We start from the raw sequence: 15,561 nt of genomic DNA on the forward strand, positions 1-15,561 counted from the left end.
TATGGGGGTCTGTGTCTGGGTACATATCGATGGGACTAGGTACAAGGATGGGAGGGGTTATGGGGGTTTGTGTCCGGGTACAGATCGATGGGACTAGGTACATGGATGGGGTGTATGGGGGTCTGTGTCCGGGTACAGATCGATGGGACTAGGTACATGAATGGTGGGGTATGGGGGTCTGTGTCTGGGTACATATCGATGGGACTAGGTACAAGGATGGGAGGGGTTATGGGGGTTTGTGTCCGGGTACAGATCGATGGGACTAGGTACATGGATGGGGGGGTATGGGGGTCTGTGTCCGGGTAGAGATCGATGGGACTAGGTACATGAATGGTGGGGTATGGGGGTCTGTGTCTGGGTACAGATCGATGGGACTAGGTACACAAATGGGGGGGTATGGGGGTCTGTGTCCGGGTACGATCGATGGGACTAGCAATATGGATGGGGGGGTATGGGGGTCTGTGTCGGGTACGATCGATGGGACTAGTTACATGAATGGTGGGGTATAGGGGTCTGTGTCGGGTACGATCGATGGGACTAGGTACATGAATGGTGGGGTATGGGGGTCTGTGTCGGGTATGATCGATGGGACGAGGTACATGAATGGTGGGGTATGGGGGTCTGTGTCCGGGTACAGATCGATGGTACTAGGTACATGGATGGGGGAGTATGGGGGTCTGTGTCCGGGTACAGATCGATGGGACTAGGTACATGGATGGGGGGTGTATGGGGGTCTGTGTCCGGGTACAGATCGATGGGAGTAGGTACATGGATTGGGATGTGTATGGGGGTCTGTGCCCGGGTACAGATCGATGGGACTAGGTACATGAATGGTGGGGTATGGGGGTCTGTGTCGGGTACGATCGATGGGACTAGGTACATGAATGGTGGGGTATGGGGGTCTGTGTCTGGGTACAGATCGATGGGACTAGGTACATGGATGGGGGGGTATGGGGGTCTGTGTCTGGGTACAGATCGATGGGACTAGGTACATGAATGGTGGGGTATGGAGGTCTGTGTCCGGGTACAGATCGATGGGACTAGGTACATGGATGGTGGGGTATGGGTGTCTGTGTCTGGGTACATATCGATGGGACTAGGTACATGGATGGGGGGGTATGGGGGTCTGTGTCGGGTACAATCGATGGGACTAGGTACATGAATGGTGGGGTATGGGGGTCTGTGACTGAGTACAGATCGATGGGACTAGGTACATGAATGGTGGGGTATGGGGGTCTGTGTCGGGTACAGATTGATGGGACTAGGTACATAAATGGTGGGGTATGGGGGTCTGTGTCGGGTACAGATCGATGGGACGAGGTACATGGATGGGGGGTATGGGGGTCTGTGTCCGGGTACAGATCGATGGGACTAGGTACATGGATGGGGGGTGTATGGGGGTCTGTGTCCGGGTACAGATCGATGGGAGTAGGTACATGGATGGGGGGTGTATAGGGGTCTGAGTCCGGGTACAGTTCGATGGGAGTAGGTACATGGATTGGGATGGGTATGGGGGTCTGTGCCCGGGTACAGATCGATGGGACTAGGTACATGAATGGTGGGGTATGGGGGTCTGTGTCTGGGTACATATCGATGGTACTAGGTACAAGGATGGGAGGGGTTATGGGGGTTTGTGTCTGGGTACAGATCGATGGGACTAGGTACATGAATGGTGGGGTATGGGGGTCTGTGTCTGGGTACATATCGATGGGACTAGGTACAAGGATGGGAGGGGTTATGGGGGTTTGTGTCCGGGTAGAGATCGATGGGACTAGGTACATGGATGGGAGGGGTTATGGGGGTCTGTGTCGGGTACGATCGATGGGACTAGGTACATGAATGGTGGGGTATGGGGGTCTGTGTCCGGGTACAGATCGATGGGACTAGGTACATGGATGGCAGGGGTTATGTGGGTCTGTGTCGGGTACGATCGATGGGACTAGGTACATGAATGGTGGGGTATCGGGGTCTGTGTCGGGTATGATCGATGGGACTAGGTACATGGATTGGGATGGGTATGGGGGTCTGTGCCCGGGTTCAGATCGATGGGACTAGGTACATGAATGGTGGGGTATGGGGGTCTGTGTCTGGGTACAGATCGATGGGAGTAGGTACATGGATGGTGGGGTATGGGGGTCTGTGTCTGGGTACATATCGATGGGACGAGGTATATGGATGGGTGGGGGGTATGGAGTTCTGTGTCCGGGTACAGATCGATGGGACTAGGTACATGGATGCGGGGGTATGGGGGTCTGTGTCGGGTACGATCGATGGGACTAGGTACATGAATGGTGGGGTATGGGGTCTGTGTCGGGTACAGATCGATGGGACTAGGTACATGGATGGGGGGGTATGGGGGTCTGTGTCTGGGTACAGATCGATGGGACTAGGTACATGGATGAGGGGTGTATGGGGGGTCTGTGTCCGGGTACAGATCGATGGGTCTAGGTACATGGATGGGGGGGTATGGGGGTCTGTGGCGGGTACAGATTGATGGGACTAGGTACATGAATGGTGGGGTATGGGGGTCTGTGTCGGGTACAGATCGATGGGATGAGGTACATGGATGGGGGGTATGGGGGTCTGTGTCGGGTACGATCGATTGGACTGGGTACATGAATGGTGGGGTATGGGGGTCTGTGTCGGGTACGATCTATGGGACTAGGTACATGAATGGTGGGGTATGGGGGTCTGTGTCCGGGTACAGATTGATGGGACTAGGTACATGGATGGGAGGGGTTATGGGGGTCTGTGTCGGGTACGATCGATGGGACTAGGTACATGAATGGTGGGGTATGGGGGTCTGTGTCGGATACGATCGATGGGACTAGGTACATGAATGGTGGGGTATCGGGGTATGTGTCGGGTATGATCGATGGGACTAGGTACATGAATGGTGGGGTATGGGGGTCTGTGTCCGGGTACAGATCGATGGGACTATGTACATGGATGGGGGAGTATGGGGGTCTGTGTCCGGGTACAGATCGATGGGAGTAGGTACATGGATGGGGGGTGTATAGGGGTCTGAGTCCGGGTACAGTTCGATGGGAGTAGATACATGGATTGGGATGGGTATGGGGGTCTGTGCCCGGGTACAGATCGATGGGACTAGGTACATGGATGGGGGGGGTATGGGGGTCTGTGTCCGGGTACGATCGATGGGACTAGGTACATGGATGGGGGGTATGGGGGTCTGTGTCTGGGTACATATCGATGGGACTAGGTACAAGGATGGGAGGGGTTATGGGGGTTTGTGTCCGGGTACAGATCGATGGGACTAGGTACATGAATGGTGGGGTATGGGGGTCTGTGTCTGGGTACAGATCGATGGGACAAGGTACATGGATGGGGGGGGGTATGGGGGTCTGTGTCTGGGTACGATCGATGGGACTAGGTACATGGATGGGGGGTATGGGGGTCTGTGTCCGGGTACGATCGATGGGACTAGGTACATGGATGGGGGGTATGGGGGTCTGTGTCGGATACGATCGATGGGACTAGTTACATGAATGGTGGTGTATTGGGGTCTGGGTCGGGTACGATCGATGGGACTAGGTACATGGATGGGGGGGTATGGGGGTCTGTCTCCGGGTACAGATGGAAACGACTAGGTACATGGATGGGGGGGTATGGGGGTCTGTGTCCGGGTACAGATCGATGGGACTAGGTACATGGATGGGGGGGTATGGGGGTCTGTGTCGGGTACGATCGATGGGACTAGGTACATGAATGGTGGGGAATGGGGGTCTGTGTCGGGTACGATCGATTGGACTGGGTACATGAATGGTGGGGTATGGGGGTCTGTGTCGGGTACGATCGATGGGACTAGGTACATGAATGGTGGTGTATGGGGGTCTGTGTCGGATATGATCGATGGGACTAGGTACATGAATGGTGGGGTATCGGGGTATGTGTCGGGTATGATCGATGGGACTAGGTACATGAATGGTGGGGTATGGGGGTCTGTGTCCGGGTACAGATCGATGGGACTAGGTACATGGATGGGGGAGTATGGGGGTCTGTGTCCGGGTACAGATCGATGGGACTAGGTACATGGATGGGGGGTGTATGGGGGTCTGTGTCCGGGTACAGATCGATGGGAGTAGGTACATGGATGGGTGGTGTATAGGGGTCTGAGTCCGGGTACAGTTCAATGGGAGTAGATACATGGATTGGGATGGGTATGGGGGTCTGTGCCCGGGTACAGATCGATGGGACTAGGTACATGAATGGGGGGTGTATGGGGGTCTGTGTCCGGGTACAGATCGATGGGAGTAGGTACATGGATGGGGGGTGTATAGGGGTCTGAGTCCGGGTACAGTTCAATGGGAGTAGATACTTGGATTGGGATGGGTATGGGGATCTGTGCCCGGGTACAGATCGATGGGACTAGGTACATGAATGGTGGGGTATGGGGGTCTGTGTCTGGGTACATATCGATGGGACTAGGTACAAGGATGGGAGGGGTTATGGGGGTTTGTGTCCGGGTACAGATCGATGGGACTAGGTACATGAATGGTGGGGTATGGGGGTCTGTGTCTGGGTACAGATCGATGGGACTAGGTACATGGATGGGGGGGGGGGAGGTTTGAGGTCTGTGTCCGGGTACAGATCTATGGGACAAGGTACACGAATGGGGGGGTATGGGGGTCTGTGTCCGGGTACGATCGATGGGACTAGCAATATGGATGGGGGGGTATGGGGGTCTGTGTCGGGTACGATCGATGGGACTAGTTACATGAATGGTGGGGTATAGGGGTCTGTGTCGGGTACGATCGATGGGACTAGGTACATGAATGGTGGGGTATGGGGGTCTGTGTCGGGTATGATCGATGGGACGAGGTACATGAATGGTGGGGTATGGGGGTCTGTGTCCGGGTACAGATCGATGGGACTAGGTACATGGATGGGGGAGTATGGGGGTCTGTGTCCGGGTACAGATCGATGGGACTAGGTACATGGATGGGGGGTGTATGGGGGTCTGTGTCCGGGTACAGATCGATGGGAGTAGGTACATGGATTGGGATGTGTATGGGGGTCTGTGCCCGGGTACAGATCGATGGGACTAGGTACATGAATGGTGGGGTATGGAGGTCTGTGTCGGGTACGATCGATGGGACTAGGTACGTGAATGGTGGGGTATGGGGGTCTGTGTCTGGGTACAGATCAATGGGACTAGGTATATGGATGGTGGGGGGTATGGGGGTCTGTGTCTGGGTACAGATCGATGGGACTAGGTACATGGATGGTGGGGTATGGGTGTATGTGTCTGGGTACATTTCGATGGGACTAGGTACATGGATGGGGGGGTATGGGGGTCTGTGTCGGGTACAATCGATGGGACTAGGTACATGAATGGTGGGGTATGGGGGTCTGTGACTGAGTACAGATCGATGGGACTAGGTACATGAATGGTGGGGTATGGGGGTCTGTGTCGGGTACAGATTGATGGGACTAGGTACATAAATGGTGGGGTATGGGGGTCTGTGTCGGGTACAGATCGATGGGACGAGGTACATGGATGGGGCGTATGGGGGTCTGTGTCCGGGTACAGATCGATGGGACTAGGTACATGGATGGGGGGTGTATGGGGGTCTGTGTCCGGGTACAGATCGATGGGAGTAGGTACATGGATGGGGGGTGTATAGGGGTCTGAGTCCGGGTACAGTTCGATGGGAGTAGGTACATGGATTGGGATGGGTATGGGGGTCTGTGCCCGGGTACAGATCGATGGGACTAGGTACATGAATGGTGGGGTATGGGGGTCTGTGTCTGGGTACATATCGATGGGACTAGGTACAAGGATGGGAGGGGTTATGGGGGTTTGTGTCCGGGTAGAGATCGATGGGACTAGGTACATGGATGGGAGGGGTTATGGGGGTCTGTGTCGGGTACGATCGATGGGACTAGGTACATGAATGGTGGGGTATGGGGGTCTGTGTCCGGGTACAGATCGATGGGACTAGGTACATGGATGGCAGGGGTTATGGGGGTCTGTGTCGGGTACGATCGATGGGACTAGGTACATGAATGGTGGGGTATCGGGGTCTGTGTCGGGTATGATCGATGGGACTAGGTACATGGATTGGGATGGGTATGGGGGTCTGTGCCCGGGTACAGATCGATGGGACTAGGTACATGAATGGTGGGGTATGGGGGTCTGTGTCTGGGTACAGATCGATGGGAGTAGGTACATGGATGGTGGGGTATGGGGGTCTGTGTCTGGGTACATATCGATGGGACGAGGTATATGGATGGGTGGGGGGTATGGAGTTCTGTGTCCGGGTACAGATCGATGGGACTAGGTACATGGATGCGGGGGTATGGGGGTCTGTGTCGGGTACGATCGATGGGACTAGGTACATGAATGGTGGGGTATGGGGTCTGTGTCAGGTACAGATCGATGGGACTAGGTACATGGATGGGGGGGTATGGGGGTCTGTGTCTGGGTACAGATCGATGGGACTAGGTACATGGATGGGGGGGTATGGGGGTCTGTGGCGGGTACAGATTGATGGGACTAGGTACATGAATGGTGGGGTATGGGGGTCTGTGTCGGGTACAGATCGATGGGATGAGGTACATGGATGGGGGGTATGGGGGTCTGTGTCGGGTACGATCGATTGGACTGGGTACATGAATGGTGGGGTATGGGGGTCTGTGTCGGGTACGATCGATGGGACTAGGTACATGAATGGTGGGGTATGGGGGTCTGTGTCCGGGTACAGATTGATGGGACTAGGTACATGGATGGGAGGGGTTATGGGGGTCTGTGTCGGGTACGATCGATGGGACTAGGTACATGAATGGTGGGGTATGGGGGTCTGTGTCGGATACGATCGATGGGACTAGGTACATGAATGGTGGGGTATCGGGGTATGTGTCGGGTATGATCGATGGGACTAGGTACATGAATGGTGGGGTATGGGGGTCTGTGCCCGGGTACAGATCGATGGGACTAGGTACATGGATGGGGGAGTATGGGGGTCTGTGTCCGGGTACAGATCGATGGGAGTAGGTACATGGATGGGGGGTGTATAGGGGTCTGAGTCCGGGTACAGTTCGATGGGAGTAGATACATGGATTGGGATGGGTATGGGGGTCTGTGGCCGGGTACAGATCGATGGGACTAGGTACATGGATGGGGGGGGTATGGGGGTCTGTGTCCGGGTACGATCGATGGGACTAGGTACATGGATGGGGGGTATGGGGGTCTGTGTCTGGGTACATATCGATGGGACTAGGTACAAGGATGGGAGGGGTTATGGGGGTTTGTGTCCGGGTACAGATCGATGGGACTAGGTACATGAATGGTGGGGTATGGGGGTCTGTGTCTGGGTACAGATCGATGGGACTAGGTACATGGATGGGGGGTATGGGGGTCTGTGTCGGATACGATCGATGGGACTAGTTACATGAATGGTGGTGTATTGGGGTCTGGGTCGGGTACGATCGATGGGACTAGGTACATGGATGGGGGGGTATGGGGGTCTGTGTCGGATACGATCGATGGGACTAGTTACATGAATGGTGGTGTATTGGGGTCTGGGTCGGGTACAGATCGATGGGACTAGGTACATGGATGGGGGGGTATGGGGGTCTGTCTCCGGGTACAGATGGAAACGACTAGGTACATGGATGGGGGGGTATGGGGGTCAGTGTCTGGGTACGATCGATGGGACTAGGTACATGAATGGTGGGGTATGGGGGTCTGTGTCCGGGTACGATCGATGGGACTAGGTACATGGATGGGGGGGTATGGGGGTCTGTCTCCGGGTACAGATGGATACGACTAGGTACATGAATGGTGGGGTATGGGGGTCTGTGTCCGGGTACGATCGATGGGACTAGGTACATGGATGGGGGGGTATGGGGGTCTGTGTCTGGGTACAAATCGATGGGACTAGGTACATGAATGGTGGGGTATGGGGGTCTGTGTCCGGATACAGATCGATTGGACTAGGTACATCAATGGTGGGGTATGGGGGTCTGTGTCCGGGTACAGATCGATGGGACTAGGTACATGAATGGTGGGGTATGCGTTCTGTGTCAGGTACGATCGATGGGACTAGGTACATGGATGGGAGGTGTGGGGGTCTGTGTCTGGGTACAGATCGATGGGACTAGGTACATGGATGGGGGGGTATGGGGATCTGTGTCTGGGTACGATCGATGGGACTAGGTACATGGATGGGGGGGTATGGGGGTCAGTGTCGAGGTACAGATCGATGGGACTAGGTACATGGATGGGGTGTATGGGGGTCTGTGTCGGGTACGATCGATGGGACTAGGTACTTGGATGGTGGGTATGGGGGTCTGTCTCCGGGTACAGATGGATACGACTAGGTACATGGATGGGGGGGTATGGGGGTCTGTGTCGGGTACAATCGATGGGACTAGGTACATGAATGGTGGGGTATGGGGGTCTGTGTCGGGTACGATCGATGGGACTAGGTACATGGATGGGGGGGTATGGGGGTCTGTCTCCGGGTACAGATGGATACGACTAGGTACATGGATGGTGTGGTATGGGGGTCTGTGTCGGGTACGATCGATGGGACTAGCAATATGGATGGGGGGGTATGGGGGTCTGTGTCTGGGTACAGATCGATGGGACTAGGTACATGGATGGGGGGGGTATGGGGGTCTGTGTCTGGGTACAGATCGATGGGACTAGGTACATGGATGGGGGGGTATGGGGATCTGTGTCGGGTACGATCGATGGGACTAGGTACTTGGATGGTGGGTATGGGGGTCTGTCTCCGGGTACAGATCGATGGGACTAGGTACATGGATGGGGGGGTATGGGGGTCTGTGTCGGGTACGATCGATGGGACTAGGTACATGAATGGTGGGGAATGGGGGTCTGTGTCGGGTACGATCGATTGGACTGGGTACATGAATGGTGGGGTATGGGGGTCTGTGTCGGGTACGATCGATGGGACTAGGTACATGAATGGTGGTGTATGGGGGTCTGTGTCGGATATGATCGATGGGACTAGGTACATGAATGGTGGGGTATCGGGGTATGTGTCGGGTATGATCGATGGGACTAGGTACATGAATGGTGGGGTATGGGGGTCTGTGTCCGGGTACAGATCGATGGGACTAGGTACATGGATGGGGGAGTATGGGGGTCTGTGTCCGGGTACAGATCGATGGGACTAGGTACATGGATGGGGGGTGTATGGGGGTCTGTGTCCGGGTACAGATCGATGGGAGTAGGTACATGGATGGGGGGTGTATAGGGGTCTGAGTCCGGGTACAGTTCGATGGGAGTAGATACATGGATTGGGATGGGTATGGGGGTCTGTGCCCGGGTACAGATCGATGGGACTAGGTACATGAATGGTGGGGTATGGGGGTCTGTGTCTGGGTACATATCGATGGGACTAGGTACAAGGATGGGAGGGGTTATGGGGGTTTGTGTCCGGGTACAGATCGATGGGACTAGGTACATGAATGGTGGGGTATGGGGGTCTGTGTCCGGGTACAGATTGATGGGACTAGGTACATGGATGGGGGGTATGGGGGTCTGTGTCTGGGTACAGATCGATGGGACTAGGTATATGGATGGGGGGGGGGGGAGGTTTGAGGTCTGTGTCCGGGTACAGATCGATGGGACAAGGTACACGAATGGGGGGTGTATGGGGGTCTGTGTCCGGGTACGATCGATGGGACTAGCAATATGGATGGGGGGGTATGGGGGTCTGTGTCGGGTACGATCGATGGGACTAGTTACATGAATGGTGGGGTATAGGGGTCTGTGTCGGGTACGATCGATGGGACTAGGTACATGGATGGGGGGGTATGGGGGTCTGTGTCCTGGTACAGATCGATGGGACAAGGTACATGGATGGGGGGGGTATGGGGGTCTGTGTCGGGTACGATCGATGGGTCTAGGTACATGAATGGTGGGGTATGGGGGTCTGTGTCCGGATACGATCGATGGGACTAGGTACATGGATGGGGGGTATGGGGGTCTGTGTCCGGGTACGATCGATGGGACTAGGTACATGAATGGTGGGGTATGGGGGTCTGTGTCGGGTACGATCGATGGGATTAGGTACATGGATGGGGGGGTATGGGGGTCTGTGTCTGGGTACAGATCGATGGGACTAGGTACATGAATGGTGGGGTATGGGGGTCTGTATCGGGTACGATCGATGGGACTAGTTACATGAATGGTGGGGTATGGGGGTCTGTGTCGGGTATGATGGATGGGACTAGGTACATGAATGGTGGGGTATGGGGGTCTGTATCGGGTACGATCGATGGGACTAGTTACATGAATGGTGGGGTATGGGGGTCTGTGTCCGGGTACAGATCGATGGGACTAGGTACATGGATGGGGGGGTATGGGGGTCTGTGTCCAGGTACAGATCGATGGGACTAGGTACATGGATGGGGGGGTATGGGGGTCTGTGTCTGGTACAGATCGATGGGACTAGGTACATGGATGGGAGGGTATGGGGGTCTGTGTCCAGGTACAGATCGATGGGACTAGGTACATGGATGGGGGGGGTATGGGGGTCTGTGTCCGGGTACAGATCGATGGGACTAGGTACATGGATGGGGTGGTATGGGGGTCTGTGTCCGGGTACAGATCGATGGGATTAGGTACATGGATGGGGGGGTATGGGGGTCTGTGTCTGGGTACAGATCGATGGGACTAGGTACATGAATGGTGGGGTATGGGGGTCTGTATCGGGTACGATCGATGGGACTAGTTACATGAATGGTGGGGTATGGGGGTCTGTGTCGGGTATGATGGATGGGACTAGGTACATGAATGGTGGGGTATGGGGGTCTGTATCGGGTACGATCGATGGGACTAGTTACATGAATGGTGGGGTATGGGGGTCTGTGTCCGGGTACAGATCGATGGGACTAGGTACATGGATGGGGGGGTATGGGGGTCTGTGTCCAGGTACAGATCGATGGGACTAGGTACATGGATGGGGGGGTATGGGGGTCTGTGTCTGGGTACAGATCGATGGGACTAGGTACATGGATGGGAGGGTATGGGGGTCTGTGTCCAGGTACAGATCGATGGGACTAGGTACATGGATGGGGGGGTATGGGGGTCTGTGTCCGGGTACAGATCGATGGGACTAGGTACATGGATGGGGTGGTATGGGGGTCTGTGTCCGGGTACAGATCGATGGGACTAGGTACATGGATGGGGGGTGTATGGGGGTCTGTGTCCGGGTACAGATCGATGGGACTAGATGCATGGATGGGGGGTGTGGGGGTCTGTGTCCGGGTACAGATCGATGGGACTAGGTACATGGATGGGGGGGTTTGGGGGTCTGTGTCGGGTACGATCGATGGGACTAGGTACATGGATGGGGGGTATGGGGGTCTGTGTCCGGGTACGATCGATGGGACTAGGTACATGGATGGGGGGGTATGGGGGTCTGTGTCGGGTACGATCGATGGGACTAGGTACATGAATGGTGGGGTATGGGGGTCTGTGTCGGGTATGATGGATGGGACTAGGTACATGGATGGGAGGGGTTATGGGGGTCTGTGTCCGGATACAGATCGATGGGACTAGGTACATGGATGGGGGGGTATGGGGGTCTGTGTCAGGTACAGATCGATGGGACTAGGTACATGGATGGGGGGTGTATGGGGGTCTGTGTCTGGGTACAGATCGATGGGACTAGGTACATGGATGGGGGTATGGGGGTCTGTGTCGGGTACGATCGATGGGACTAGGTACATGGATGGGGGGTATGGAGGTCTATGTCCGGGTACAGATCGATGGGACTAGGTACATGGATGGGGGGGTATGGGGGTCTGTGTCTGGGTACAGATCGATGGGACTAGGTACATGGATGGGGGGTATGGGGGTCTGTGTCCGGTTACAGATCGATGGGACTAGGTACATGGATGGGGGCGTATGGGGGTCTGTGTCGGGTACGATCGATGGGACTAGGTACATGGATGGGGGGTATGGAGGTCTATGTCCGGGTACAGATCGATGGGACTAGGTACATGAATGGTGGGGTATGGGGGTCTGTGTCGGATACGATCGATGGGACTAGGTACTTGAATGGTGGGGTATGGGGGTCTGTGTCGGGTACGATCGATGGGACTAGGTACATGGATGGGGGGTATGGGGGTCTGTGTCCGGGTACAGATCGATGGGACTTGGTACATGAATGGTGGGGTATGGGGGTCTGTGTCGGATACGATCGATGGGACTAGGCAGAAATACGAGTTTGGCAAGCGCTGGATGGGCCAAGGGTTCTGTTTCAGATTGAGACACTGAATCGGGCGTCTGTGGAGGGAAAATGCTCTGTGTATAGAGGTAAGAGGGAGGGGCAAAGCAGGTGATAGATGCAAATTGCTGAGGGAGGGGGAGGTCGGTGACAGATTCGGGGAGGGGAGGGAAGACGTATTCACTGGAGGGTGATGTGAAGGCAGAAGAGGCAGCAGCGGTGCTGGAGCCAGATAAGGGAGGATTGCAGTACTAAAATGGCGGAGGGGGCAGGTAATAGTTTGAGGGCTGGTGAGGGGGGAGGCAGGAGGGATTGTTCTAGTAGCAGCTGGCATGTATTGAATGAGTTGATCTAACATATTGAAAGGTTCGAAGGGACACACACCAAGTTCGGTAGGGCCAATTCTGAAGGGCTGAGATCAAGACTGATTAAGCTTAAACCATGGATAGAATAGATAGTTTCCTTCTCCCAGGAACAACGCATCTAACACTAGCGAGTGAGAGGGTGAATGTTTGGCCAATTATTTTTACACAAGGGAGGCTGGGGGGTGGAGGTTGAAATGACCGAGATGTTTAAGAGGTTCATAGACGTGCCGGGAATGGAGGGACGCTTTCCACGTGCATGCAGGAGGGGGTTAGCTTACTTAGGCTTTGAATTCGTTTAGCCACAACATGGTGGCCGTAGGACCTGTTCCTCTGCTCTAGTATTCTGTGTCCCAGGAGTATTTCGCTGGCTTGAGTGCACAGTGCAGACTGACAACTCGGCTCCCCCCAGCTGCACAAAGCAGACACTCTGAGGGGCCCCAGCGGGATGGGAGCCTGTCTACAGAGGTCAAACGGTCAGCCGGACAGGATCGAACAGTGCTGTCCATTGTCAGCGCGGGAGGTAGGGGAGGCACGCAATCGAAACACTCCAGCATAATCATCACCCTCAGCCTGAGCCGCAGTATCAAATCCGTTCTCTACCCCATCCTGACAACATACAGTTGTACAGAATGTACGGGGTGCCATGTACACACCCGTGGGCACGCAGTGTGGGTACAAGATCCTACACTGAGAGATACAGAGAGCGAGAGAGACACACACACACACACACACACACAGTACAAGATCCCACACTGAGAGACATACACACACGCGTGCACACACACACACGGTACAAGATCCCACACTGAGAGAGACACACACACACACACACACACACACACACAGTACAAGATCCCACATTGAGAGACATACACACACGCGTGCACACACACACACGGTACAAGATCCCACACTGAGAGAGACACACACACACACACACACACACACAGTACAAGATCCCACACTGAGAGAGAGAGAGAGACACACAGTACAAGATCCCACACTGAAAGACATACACACACGCGTGCACACACACACACGGTACAAGATCCCACACTGAAAGACATACACACACGCGTGCACACACACACACGGTACAAGATCCCACACTGAAAGACATACACACACGCGTGCACACACACACACGGTACAAGATCCCACACTGAAAGACATACACACACGCGTGCACACACACACACGGTACAAGATCCCACACTGAGAGAGACACACACACACACACACGGTACAAGATCCCACACTGAGAGACATACACACACGCGTGCACACACACACACGGTACAAGATCCCACACTGAGAGAGACACACACACACACACACACACACACACACACACGGTACAAGATCCCACACTGAGAGACACACACACACACACACACAGTACAAGATCCCACACTGAGAGACATACACACACGCGTGCACACACACACACGGTACAAGATCCCACACTGAGAGAGAGACACACACACACACACACACACACACACACAGTACAAGATCCCACACTGAAAGACACACACACACGGTACAAGATCCCACACTGAGAGACATACACACACACGCGTGCACACACACACACGGTACAAGATCCCACACTGAGAGACATACACACACACGCGCGCACACACACACGGTACAAGATCCCACACTGAGAGATACACACACGTGTGCACACACACACACGGTACAAGATCCCACACTGAGAGAGAGACACACACACACACGGTACAAGATCCCACACTGAAAGACACACACACACGCGTGCACACACACACACGGTACAAGATCCCACACTGAGAGACATACACACACACACTTGGCATAAGATTCCACATTCTCTCACACACACACATTCTTCTACTTTGGTTGTCCATCGAAATCCGATGATGACGTCCACTCCTTTAACGGTGAGATCTTCGATGACTATACAGTCCTATCCTGGACCCACAAGTTCTATTGCAGGTGGGACATGAATATGTGGTAGTGGTGGTACTGATGGCAACCATGGCTGCATTTCTCCTGGCCCTCTTCTGCTGTCTTCTGGTTGTTCTTTCCATCTCCAGAATACAAACCCTGTCCCTACACAGCTGTCGCCAAGTGTTACGGTCAGCAGCAACATCCTCCAGGTCCTCAGGTCTGATCTTGTACTTCCTTAAAACGTTCTTCATCTGATCCTTATAGCGATTCTTCAGCCCTCCAGCTGAGCGTCGACCATGATGTAGCTGGCCGTATAACACTCTGCGGGGTAGCCGACGTGGGGACATCCTTATCACGTGCCCCAGCCACTGCAGCTGACTCTGGGTGATCATGGCCTCAATACTTCTGCAGTTGGTTTTTACAAGTATTTCAGTGTGAAGCACCCGCTCACGCTAAGTAATTCCCAGGATGCACTGAAGGCAGCTTATGTGGAAGCGCTCCAAGGACTTGATGTGACGGCTGTAGGTTACCCAAGCTTCACAGCTGTAAAGGAGGGTGGTGACACAGACCGCTTGGTATACAGTGACCTTTGTGGAGGGACGAAGGCTCCTGTTCTGAAAGACTCTACGCCGAAGTCTCCCAAAGGCAGCTGATACCTGTTTAATGCGGCTCTGGATGTCATTGTCAATGCCGCTATCCTCAGAGAGAATGCTCCCCAGATATTTGAAAGATGGCACTACTGACAGCTTTTCATCACCAACAGTGAAGGCAGGTAGTTGCGTGGAGCCTCCTGATGTTAAAGAGGTTACCATCTAATCTGACATCCACTGCCACACCGCTGCTGTCCTCGATCTCGTTGTGGAGAAGCTTGGTAACACACAGGAGGAAGATGTTAAAGAGCACTGGTGCTAGCACACCCCCCCCGCCTCTCCCCTGTGCATACAAGGAAGGGCTCGGACTCTTGTCCTCCTATGGTCACCCGAGCAGTCATCCCATCGTGGAACTGGCAGAGGATGTTAACAGATTTATTG

Source organism: Hemitrygon akajei, chromosome 11 (assembly GCF_048418815.1).
Source record: "Hemitrygon akajei chromosome 11, sHemAka1.3, whole genome shotgun sequence".
NCBI lineage: Eukaryota > Metazoa > Chordata > Chondrichthyes > Myliobatiformes > Dasyatidae > Hemitrygon > Hemitrygon akajei.